A 13,233-nucleotide genomic window follows, 5' to 3' on the forward strand; every position below is an offset into this window, starting at 1 on the left:
TGATAGGGTTTTATTAAGCCAGATAATCCCAGGACACTAGGTATATTGAATCTGCTTCATAATATTTTGCCCTGCATCTACTATGCAACAGCGTACTCTTCCAAAGAGCTCCATACAGACAAGCTGCAGACAGAAATAATAGTGCAAAGAACATGAAATAAATCGAGAAAATATTACATCTGTCACTCCTTGAAAAACAACTCCAATTCAAGGTCAAACAACATAAAAATAATCTGCATCCTTATCTCTTCTCACCTGTCACAAATATTTAATGTTCGTGGAATGTGTCTAGTAACAGACTAGAAAGAGCTTAGTGCTCATCTTATATTTGACATAAAAGCTTTGGATACTTCCAGGACTATTGGCAATTTTTCTACAGTGACATAGAACTCATAAGTTTGGCTCTGTTTCTCAGGCTTGTAAAATGAGAGGGAAAAAATGAAAGATGGAAGAATTAAATGCAATGGCAAAAAATAATATTCAATTAAATACAAGAAAAATAATTTTTTGTTCTTAGAGAGAGACGGGGTATCTTTATCTGTGTTTTAGCAGCAGCTGGCAGTCTGAGCTCTGCCAGGACAATAAGAGACAAGGTAAACAAACTTGAGCTGTACCTTACATGTCAATGACAGACATTGGTCTTGCAGCGGTGTCATTGAGACCTGAAGACGGCGCAAGCATACAAAACACACCGGGAGATATTTGCAGGTCTCTTTAGAGGTTGTTTAATGCAGTCTGAATACTGACAAAAGCAAAGGTTTCCCATTCAAGGTAAACACAATGATCACTGGCGTCCCAGACTCACCCCCCTAATGCCAGCCATCACTGCTCCTCACACCACAACAACCATCTTTTTTTTGCCTTCCCACAACCACAAGCTACCCCAGCCTCTCACCAACTGCACACCAGTCACAGCGGGGTGGGGATACAAACCCTGGTTTGGGCAGGGGGAGAAATAAAAGAGTTAAAGATAAGTAGGAATGGGATTCAAACCCTGGTTCGGGTAGGGGGTAATGAAAATATAGAGGGTGCCATAGGTGGAGGCAGGACAAGACACACTAGCAGATTCAGCAGACAAACTCACCTCAACAGTCCTACAATCACTAAAAATGCCAGCAAAATCATAATGGAATGTTAGTTTAATGGCTGGATAAGCATGAAACAAGTTTATATGTACATGAACATAAACAGTAGCTGTAGGCACGAAAATAATTTTTTATCATCTCTCCATCTTAATGTGCACTTAGGAGTAATTAGTTAATGGAGCCACAGTTTTGCATTTAAATAAACAAAAAAGTATGTAATTAAGATAGACTTACTAATCAAAACATAGGAATGTTTACATCCAAATGTACTTTTTGTGGTTATGTTTTTCAATGTAGACTACAACATTCCTTCCAGTTTGCATCTTGATACTCTGCAGGAATGTTTTTTTTTCCAGGAAAGTGGGGGTCAGCTCTGCCTGAAAAATCAACATTCTTTTACCACTACGCATTGAAATTTTGTTTTCACAGGTCGTTTAAATTTGTATCACTGCTCACCTACCAATTAAAATTATGCCTATTACTATTCTAAATTCTCAAAAAACGCATTAACATTAATGCATAATGTGAAGCTTGTTCATACCAGCAGTGAAAACTTCTTTACTGCCCCATTGAAGAGTTTTTAAAAAAAGTATATACAAAGGTAATCAAGCGAATTAGCAAATAGCTAAAGGTTAGCAGGTCATTTGTAACCTGTTACAATAAAGACTAACCCTCTGAACGCTGGCCGTAATTTTCAGCCGAAGTTGGAAGCAACCTAGGAGTCCTTCAGGAACAAACTGTTAGCTGTTAACGACTTCTCAGCTGATCACGTGTTTCACAAAAAGTAAACTAGAGAAAGGACAAAAAGCTTAAAACCAAACAAGAAGTGAGGCTGCCTGATGTGCAGGACAGGCAGAGCTCCACTGAAGTTACACCATCTTGACATGTATGTGGGTTGCACACTTCAGAAAGTGAATGTGTGAAAAGGATGAACTATTAATTAGGGCTGGGCACTACGACCAAAACAATTTCAAGATTTTTTCTTTATTGAAAATCAATCTCAATCTTGATCACAATAATGAATCTGATTATGGAGACTACCAACACAAGTTTTCCTCAGACTAACGTCTTTAATCAGTTGCCAGGCTGCGACATAAAGACTGCAATTAAGTCCATTGTTCTTGGTAGAATTGTCATCATATATCTCCATATCGACATTTGGAGCACACCTGCAGTAACGCAAACTCGTCCTTCACTTTGTCTGCAGCGGAAACAGGAAGATGCTATGTTATTCTCTGGGTGGTTTGAGAAAAATTCAGTTAGAAGGCTCAAAGGTACCGACAGAAGTGATAATAATAATAATAATAATGATAATAATAATAATAATAATGATAATACATTTTATTTAAAAAAAAACGCCTTTCTCAACACTCAAGGACACTTTACAACACATTAAAAACACAATAAATAAAATAACGCAAGTTCAAAAGAGGCTAGAGTGAGAATGCAGTTTGAAACACATGGGTTTTGAGTTTTGATTTAAAGAAGGGTAAAGAGTCAATGTTGTGGATGTCTGGTGGGAGTGAGTTCCAGAGCAATTCTGCAAGACTCGCTTCCATGCATATCTATTTGGTGGATCTGTGCACACGGAGGGGTGTGTGGACTGTTTGCTAAACACAGACAAAGAGTTGTCTCCCCAAATGATAAAAATGATTTCACAATTTTCTAACATTTAAAGCCCTTAGAACAGGGGTGTCAAACTGGTCCATGAAATCAAATCAAATCAAACTTTATTTATATAGCACCTTTCATACTAAAAAAAAGCAACACAAAGTGCTTTACATAATAAAATCAATAATCAAATCAATTCATGCATAAACTCACACACAACATCACACCGACAACCACACTGCACACATACTACCCCCCCACCACCCCCAACATGAGCAACATCAATATCAACAACAATCAACATTAAAATCTGGCTTGACGCTGAAGTGAGGAAACGGTATCTTGGAGATCTGTCCAAACCGGGAGCCAGCCCACCAATGACCACACAGGCCGCCACCACGGGGAACTGCCCAGATCAGGGCAGGCCGGCATCCACACCACAGCCAGGGCTGCAGTGCAGGATCCCCCAGCCACCCCCAACCAGGGCGATCCCCACAGCAATGACCCCACAGACCGAGTGGGCATAGTCCCCGGTGTGGAAGATCCCCATGAGGAAAAACACTGGATAAATAAGTATATAATAAAATAATTAAATAAATAAATAAATGATTAATTTAAATAATGGATGAATAGATAAAAGTAAACTAAAACAAAACAGACAAACAAAAAAGAATTATTAAACAAACAAATACAATTATATATATATATATAAAATAATAAATAAATAAATTAAATAAAATTCAGCTGTAAGCTAAACTAAAAAGTAGAAAGGGCTGTGTTGGTGCAGGTTTTTGTTCGAACCCTGCAACAGCACAGCTGACTTGTTTCATTCAATCAACTGAACTGTCTGCACTGAAGGTCTTACCAGTCCAGCTACTTGTGAGGGGAGGGGTTGTGTTGTGTGTGTGTCTGCAGGTCCTGTGGGAATAAATTGTTTGTCAATGTAGGCGGCAAATACGGTGAAACTGGTATCGATGTTGTTGCAAATGAATGTCTGTTTAGATACTACATTTAAGTATTAATGGGTCGATTAGTATCTTTTTTCCATACTTGAGAACACATCCCCACAGCAAAGCAAGGTGGTAGCAATCATTATGCGGGGATGTTTTTCACTGGTAGTGGGTGGGAAATTGATCAGAACTGGAGAACTGATGGATGGTGTCCCTTTAAATACAGGCAAAGTCTTGAGGAAAACCGGATTAATTCTTCCAGAGAATTGGCACTGGGACAGAAAACAACCTGAGCACACAGATAAAAGGGGTGAAACAATTCCTTGAGTAACTCAAATAAGTTGATTAAAAAAAAATGTTATTCCACACAAATAATTTTTACTCAGTGGTCACTGTTTTCACATGGATTATTATTACAATCACACAATCTGCCAATGCGCGGCGTTATGTTTGTAGCAGGCGTGATTTGATATTGCGATAGTGAAACCAGAGAAAACATCCATCCATTTTCTATACTTGTTTAATCCAATTCAGGGTCACAGGGGAGGGCTTGAGCCTATCCCAGATGTCAATGGGTGAGAGGCAGGGTACACCCTGGGTCACATGTCCATCACAGGTCCACACAGACAAACAACCACGCATACTCACTCTCACTCCTAGGGTCAATTTAGAGTCACCAATTAACCTAACATGCATGTTTTTGGACGGTGGGATTCAGCCAGAGTATCCGCAGAGAACCCACGCATACACGGGGAGAACATGCAAACTCCACAAAGAAAGGCCCCAGCAGGGATTGAAAACAGGAACCCTCTTGCTGTGAGGCAACAGTGCATTAGCCACCGCCCCCTGAGATATCAATAAAGAGCTAAATCAGAAAAAAAGGAAAAAAAGTTTGGGATCATTTAAAACAAAAGAAAACCAAAAACACTGTACAGCGTCCAATGTAAAACCAAATTAACTTATCACAACAGCCCGATGTCAAGAATACAGCATCTCAGCGGTAAACACTCAATTTCCACATCCAGTCCACGAAGCAGAGCGGTACAAACAAAAGAAAAACTGTATCAGTATTTTAGTATTTTAGTTTGTTGAGATGAACGCTAGCAAAGAACATGTTAGCTTAGGTTTGGACTGGGCGGTATAGAAACTTTGACATTTCTGTCCAGTTTATTTTTTAAACTTGCGTTTATTGTGTTGGACCAATAGTGCTTAAATTTCACTTAAACGCCATCAGAACTGCTCTGCTAACATCAGTTAACCGTCAGAGATAAAGAAAAGAAGCTCTCTGTTGTATTTTCCTCATCTCCCATTACCCATCGGAGCAGCTTCATTCGCTGAGATGTTGATATGAACTAATATTATGCTACATGCTAACTAATGTCATGCTACATTAAACTACAACCAGAATCAAAACACACATGTTTGTCTGATAAGAAAAACAAAAAAAAAGGATTTTAAGAAAGAGGCACTGCATGAAAAGAGGGATTTGCGGATGTATGTGGCCCCTTACATGTCCGCATACGTTGAGCCCCTGCATTTGCGGTGGTAAAAGTGAAAACTTGGCCCAAATTGTCGCAAATTGACCTGGCAACTGCTCCCCCATGCCCCCCTCCCCTCCCCTACTTAGGAGAGCCTTTAATATGTAAATGCCAGTGATCAGGTCAGGAGCTGCCACAGTCATTTTCAAGTGGGGTGGGGTGAGGTGAGGTGGGGGGTGGGCAGGCCTGTTTCTACACGTTCATCACTATCACCTCCAACTCCAGCCAAGTTTGTTGCTGTGTTGTCTTGAAAAAGAAGAGGTGCACGCTGTCTGCTGGTGACAGGTGATGCATATCTGTTTTTTTTTCTCCCAAACACCTCTTTTGTAACCGCTTTTTGTGGGCAAAATTCAAGGATTCAAGGATTCAAAGGTTTATTGTCATATGTGCAGTTAGAAACGTGTTTCCCTGAACAATGAAATTATTTTCTTTGTTGCCCGCACTGGATGTATAATAATAAAGATAAGATAAAGATAAAATAAGCATGCAACAGCAATATTCTAAAAGGTTTCTTAAATAAAATAGAAATATAGAAATAAAAATATAGAAATCTGGCCTGTATACATAATATGCAGTAGTGCGCTCAGTGTTTTATTGTGTATGGCTTAATTCGGTGTCACAATGGTCACAATATCGCCGAGGTCTTTTCTTTGTCCTTGCAGAGTCCATTTTTGTGTCAAAACAGTGCAAATTGCCAGCTGTGGTCAGACAACATTAAATAGCAAAAGGACGGGAGGTTGTCTCGCGAGTATTCCGTGTAATGACGTATACGCATATGATTGGTGGAGCTTAACGGCTCGCATAAGCTCTCGTTCAATCATGTATGAGAAACATTGCGTCGTGCAGTGTAAACAAAAAGTTTAAGGAGCAGATCTGGCGGCAGAAAGACAGACAGAAAGGCAGACAGAGTCCCGTACTGTGAAAACTGCCCTGGTTTGTGGCTGGAAGACGACTAGCTTTCAACTCCCCAGCAACTCTCTGCGGGTATACAGGTTTGTGTGTTTTTTTCTACTTGCACATGACCATTTGATTGTTTAATTTTAGTCTTGTTGACACTGTACAGCACTTGGGACAGTTCTCGCTGATTTTAAATGTGCTGTATATTAAACTTACTTACTCACTTGCTTACAGGCAGATAAAATGAAAGTCTTGTTGAATGCTATGACCGGGATGTCTCGTATGGTGGCCAGCACTGTGGATACGGTCGTGGAGAGGGTTCTGGAGGGAATCGACCAGAGATTCGCTAGGTTGGAGGTAAGATGGCCGTCGAGAACGGACTGAAGTTACATTCCAGAGAAGTTGAAGAGCGCAAGAGAAGGCGGATTCAGAATCCGAAAAACGCGGTAAGAGTAGGTTGTTGACTGTGGCTTTAGGCTAAACTCAACTTAATTGTGTCCATCACGTGAAAACCAGTGTGAGTTGCTTTATTTAAAAAAATGAATTTCGTGTTTTCAATTTATAGGAAGCAGTTCGCCGCCTGCATAACTCACCGTGGCATTATAATCCAGGTCAAGGGTAAGAATAAGTGAATGTTCTCCCAATATCTAGTTGAGTTGGACCCGATGTTACGTTAATGCAGTTTTTTTTATTAACCATAGGCCTGTTGTTTTTACAGGCTACTGTCACCTCACAATATGGATGTAACGAGTCGCTTGAAGGAGGCGGTGTCAAACAGTCCGAACTTCAGAGAGGCAGACGGGGACACTATCGAGGGTGAGCGGCGCTGACTTTTACCACGGCTGGCACTGATACTTTTAAGCACTGGTCACTTTATTCATTCCTCTTGTTTGTTTGTTTTTAGCTGCGTGACGGACCTGTGTGCTGTGCTACAGGCGCGTCTTGAAGCCAACCCGAAATACTCACAGTCTCACCACAGAAGAGTAAAAGAGAGTAAGAACATATACGCTGTCAATATGACTTTTGTTACTTTATAGACAAGTTGTCAATATGCTGTGCATGGATTATTTATTGGTTATTCCAACAGCTCCCAGAAGCCAGCTTCTGATCCAGGATGAGGACGTCTGACAACTCCGCAGACTCTGCAGGGACCGGAGTAATGCGAAGAATGCGGATTCCAAACGGCGGCGTTTAGACTTATTGTGTATATTGTAGGCTACAGCAGTGTGTGTATATAGTTTTCAATTCTTTATTATCAACATGGTTCTTATTACAATGTAAGCTATGTACATTGTGTGGTGTGGCAATAAAAGCGCTTTAAAAAAAAAAAAAAAAGTTTTCTTTTTCATTCTCAATAGAATCACGTCATTCATGCCTGCATTAGCCTAGTCATAGTGCAGCTTATAAGAATGACGTGAATATATGAAGTACACAAACATCCCAGGAATATTAGTAATCATAATCACAATTATTAATCATAATTACTGAATGATATGCCCATATAAAGTATGCATATATTAACCTTATTGGCCAATGGGCGGACAGCTTTACAGGAGCTTTTTTATGTAATCACGTGCCTTTTTTGTCCAATACCAGCGAGGCCAGTGAGAGGTCCAGGCACTCTCACAGCGGGGTGCTAATCGCTGGGCCATTAGCACCCCGCTGTGAGAGCCCGCCGCGAGTCGGGTTCGTTTCCGACGATTTTCTCGCTCAACAAACTTAAAGTTTGTCTGCCTGCAAGCGCCCGGGTGCGTCCGAAAATTAGGCAAATTCGCGGAAGTTCACTGCCGTCCACAGTGACACAAATCCCTCTTTTCGTGCAGTGAGGCTTTCTTTGGAATTCAGTGACATTAACTGTTCTTTTAACATGCAGTTCAATCCCTAAGTTTGTTTCATTTTCTGGAAAAGAAACCAGTCTTTTTCCTATTTTCAATAGTTATTGGTCTTTAACAAGGCAAAATAATTTCTTATCTGATAACTCAATTAATGAATGAGTTCATCCAGAGAATACTTGATTACCTGAATAATCATTTGCTGCAGTTCTATGGACACAGCAACATTTCAATGGTAGGGAAACATATATGGCCAAGTCAAAGCCCAAACCTCATTGTGATTGAGAATATGTGGCATTACTTAAAGATTTCCGTAAATCCACCCAGCTTCGATCTTCAAAGCGGTGTGCATTTTGTGTGTAAGATTCAAACCTCATGACAATAACAGAAAAAGTAATCTAGGTTGAATGGTAGCGTTTCTCACCTGCTACAAACTTCAAACAATTGAGGTTAGATCAGCTGGTTAATGGACCTGAACTACACAAAAGAAGCCGTATCTGGTGTATTACAACTGTGATCATCACAAAATGTCTCTTTTTGCAGTTATAGAGCAAACTCTTTAGTCGAGAGGGAAACAAAAAACACTTTAAAAGAATACTAATAGACAGCAGTTTAATTACGGCATTGTTAGTCCACTTAAAGTTGATTGTCTGAGTCCATCATTCAATAAAACTCTAATCAGGCTTGACCTTTCTGTTTTTTCCCCCCTCCACACAAAAACCTCAATGCGTCTCATAGGGCATTTGGTCCACTTCAAGCACAAAGATTTTTCCTCAAAGCAAAATATGCAATCAATATTAAATTGGTTAAGAATTCTATGCATGTGGTAAACTGAGAAAGTTTTACATATAAAAGTCTTTTTACTGGTCTTTGGGGCCACATCTGCATAAATAACACAAACTGTAGCATTATATGCAATCTGCAGAAGAAAAAGTAGAAAAAAGGATGTCACCGGTTGTGGAAGGATTTTCCCATACAGGTTTCTCAACTCTTTAGTTTTTAGTTTGAAGGTGTCATGTTTGTAAGTGGTGCTGCTCTCTAGGAAATCTGCTGTCACCTAAAAACTCATCCTGCCACTTGTAATGGAGACATCTTGGTGATTAATACACTTCATTTCAAGTGACCATTCAACTTAAAGTAGAATTTTAATTTTACAAATCAAAAACAAACAAGGAGATCCCTCTATATTCAGACTTGAGCTGAACACGCTACTCAACTTAATGTGAGATATAATACAACCAGCTGCTTCATACCACTGAAGTGCCCACACATCTGCCATTTTCTTTGAAGACTATTGTGGGCGTATTTTAGTTTCAAGTGATGAATTGTACACAAGAGACAGATGGTAAATATAGGAAGAACAAAGATCAAAGCTCATTTAAGCTTTTGTTTTGCCCTTTATACTGTTGTTCTGTAAACAGCACCAGGATCCAACCGAGGAAGACAGTTGGAATTCAGCTTTTGATATAGAAAACAACATTTGTGAAATGTCTTGTATAATATACGGAGTAGCTTCTAGTTTATATCTGACAACAAAAAAGACACTCCCCTTTCAAAATAAAGAAATTGTTAAAAACACATAACCTATAAAATTCTTAAAAAGTCAGAATTATCATCCATACCCGCTGAATCCATCAGTCGGGTCGCGGGTCTATCCCAGTGGTCAATGGGCGAGAGGCAGGGTACACCCTGGACAGGCAGCTAGTCCATCACAGGGCCACACGAGACAAACAACCACACATGCTCACACTCACTCCTAAGGACAATTTTAGAGATGCCAATTAACCTAACATGCTTTTTTTTTTTTTGGACGGTGGGAGGAAGCCGGAGTACCTGGAGAGAACCCACACATACACGGGGAGAACATGCAAACTCCACACAGAAAAACCCCAGCTGGGAATTGAACCTGGAACCCTCTTGCTGTTAGGTGACGGTGCTAACCACCACACCACCGTGCAGCCCCAGAATTATCATATGTAATGCAATTATTTGTAAATCTCGTAAGCCGTTATTTCATGCACAATAGAAAGGTGAATACCAAGTGCTGAATGTGAGACATTTTACTATTTCATGTAAAATATGAGCTCATCTTGAATTGGAATTTGCAGCAAAATGTCCAAAAATTTGGGATAAGAGCAAAAAAAAAAAAAAAAAAAAAAAAAAAAAAAAAAAAAAAAAAAAGTCTAGGAAAGTAGGTAGTATCAAAATGAATAATGGTCAGTAACATGACTGGGTATTAAAAAACCACCTTCGAGAGGCAGAGTCTCTCAGAAATAAAGATAGCAGAGGTTCGGCAATCTGCAATAATGCATCTACAATTTGTGGAGCAATTTTACAATTATGTTAAGACTTGGAATATTGCATCACTACATTTCATATGAAAAGATTCAGAGAACCTGGAGACATCCATCAGTGCAAAGATTCAAAGTCACTAATCAGTACTGGATGTCCGTAATCTTTAGGCCCTCAGTCAGCACTTCATTAAAAAACATGTCATGGAAATCACTGCATGGGCTCCAGAACACTTCCAGAAATCAATGTCATCCACGCATGCAGGTTAAAGCTCCATCATCCAAAGAAAAAGCCACATGTGAACATGATCCAGAAATGCTGTCCTCTCCTCTGGGCCAAAGCTCATTTGTAACATCATGGCTTCGTAGTTAAGGAGTCCAGGTGGTGGACTGGCCCGCCTGCAGCCCACACCATTCACCAATTGACAACATTTTGTGCATCATGAAGGACAAAATATTACAATCAAGAGATTGTTGAGCGGCTAGAATCCAACATCAGACAATACTGGGACAACATTTCTCTCCCAAAGGTCCAGCATCTGGTCCATATTTACCACAGTGTAGCAGTGAGGATGTTTACCACTGCTACCCCATGGTAAACACGGCCTTGTCCCAACATTTTTGTAATATGCTGCTGCCATCAAATTCAAGATGAATTAATATATTTCTTGACATAGTAAAATGTCTCACTTTTAATATTTGATGCATTTTCTATGTTCTAGTAAAATATTGGTTAATGAAACCCTGCAAACCATTGAATTAAACTTTTAATGATATGTATTTGCACTATTTTTTGGAGTTATAACACAAAAATGTATAGTAGGTAGAAAACAAGTTTTTACCAAGTAAGACTTTGAATAAACCTCTAAAAGTAGAATGTTTTTTTTTCCAGGCAGTTCATGAATAATCACAGGTCATGATCACAAAATTAAGAATTGTGGTGTAATTGGAATAGTCTGTCCATTTGCATATTTCATAAAAAGAAGACAGAAGGTGAGTGAGCGTTTCCATAGTCCGATGCCAACTCCAATGTGGAGAAATTTTAAAATCAGCATTGTGATAATCCTTTCTCCCATCTCTGATAGCAAATTATTTCTACATTTTCAATTAGATCTATGAAAACTTTTCCTTTATGCGCATACACCTCTAACTAAAAGTTCCCCACCAAGGCCATAGCCCCTAGCTCCACAAACCTTTCACAGGTTCAGATTGTGCTCATCTCTCCCCATCTCTAGTTTTATGAAATCTTGGTGTGGTCATTTTTCATCTGATCTTGCTGGCAGACAAAGAGACAGATGAGAAAACATACCTCTGCCTATATATATATATATCTTGATTATTCTCTAAATAATCACTTTTAATATTTGATCTCAATGCACCTTACATGGATTTTTCCAACACTCTTATCAACATAGGAGCAGACACATGTGCTTGCTTTATGCAAATGCATATTCAATTTATTTCTGCAACAATTCAAAAAGAATTGTCCTGACAAATACTTTTCAGAACATTCTTGTGCGCTCAATATGCTAAAAGCTTATCATGGAAAACTAAAGCAACAGCAGAAGGGCAAATTTACCTTAATACCACATTCTTTCACAGGTGTAACATTTCCACTTTAAGAAAATAATCTTCTACATTGTAGTTGTGTCTAACCGTGCCGCAGTAAGAGCTGTCCAGGCGTCTCCACTGCAACTACTTAGTGCCTTTAGAGAGAGGGAGTGAGGATCTCTGCACCACCCATGTGTTCTGACAGCAAGCATCGATCAATGCCTTATTTAGTATTTAGTATATGATAACTATACGTTTAATACTGCTAGGTGCTAGCCAAGCTGGCTCTAGTTTAGCTTCCTGCCAAGCTTCTGGACACGTAATTCGTTCACGGAGCAGGGTACGCGCACAGGGGGAAGGAGGGGGAGGGAGGAGCAGGTTGCAGTTTGATAGACGGCATCAGAATCCAATCATTGTGAACGGTCCGTTCAGTATGATTGGATAGTGTTTTTCCTAGATTGTACGTTCTAGAGGCCACTAAAACTTTTCATATTTGTGTCTAAACTTTTAATTAATTGGTTGCAATAGGGGTGTGAAGAGTATTTCAAGCAATATGTAAAAAAAATGTTCCAGAAAAAGATCCCCTACCCCACCTTTAACTGTGGCGTGGCGTGGCATGGCATGGATGATGGTGATGATCTAACTAAGAACTAAACTAAAAACATGATCTAAAACCCAAACATGATCTAAAACATAGTCCCATGACAATATTGAAAGTAACAGCAAACAACTTTGGTCTTGTCGAGAGAACCATCTGGCAGGGTTTTAAGATGAATTTTCCATTAAAAAAAAAAAAACTTTTCTTCATCCATTTTACCTTGTTATCCACAAGATTAGACTACATCCCGTCTTGATTTCCTTCACTACAGGGCAGACCGACGGTCATATTCACAGAACATGTCTACACTAATCGTTATTAACGCGTTAATTTTGACAGCCCATATATATATATATATATATACACACAGATGCTTTTCAGATGCTCTACTGCTAGCAAAACTTATCTGTAAACCATAACTGAGGTCCCCACAGAAGACTTCTCAGATGCATTTTTAAATGTCCAAGTTCATCTGATGAAAATGACAAAAATAAGCGTGCAATATGTACAGTGACACTAAGCTCCAAAAAGTTTATACAGGTGGGTTTGGAAACATACAGAGACAGTCACAACATCAGTTCATTTGAGGTTTTTAACAAAACAAATTGAAGCTGCAGTTTTTATCATGAATATGGATTTAAAGTGCAGACTGCTTCAGTTTGAGGGCGCTCACATCCAAACTGGCAGACGGGTTTAGAACTTGCAGCTGTCAATCAATACTGATTAAAACAGGATAGGTAAAAAGGTCCACAGCTGATTCAGAGTCAGGCAGCTTTACTGATGCCAGGGTAGTGAATTTGCTGCTTACCACACCCACGATCACACATCTTCATGACATGTCAAATGTCAAAAGTTACTCAATGATGTGGAGCACCCTGCA

General features: G+C 39.5%; 1 protein-coding gene across 1 annotated transcript in view; it reads right to left on the reverse strand.

Moving 5' to 3' along the window:
- Positions 1 to 13,233, reverse strand: part of adamts7 (a disintegrin-like and metallopeptidase (reprolysin type) with thrombospondin type 1 motif, 7) — a 136,158-nt gene that overhangs the window by 117,688 nt on the left and 5,237 nt on the right. The window lies entirely within an intron of this gene.

This window comes from Odontesthes bonariensis, chromosome 1 (assembly GCF_027942865.1).
Source record: "Odontesthes bonariensis isolate fOdoBon6 chromosome 1, fOdoBon6.hap1, whole genome shotgun sequence".
Classification (NCBI taxonomy): Eukaryota; Metazoa; Chordata; class Actinopteri; order Atheriniformes; family Atherinopsidae; genus Odontesthes; species Odontesthes bonariensis.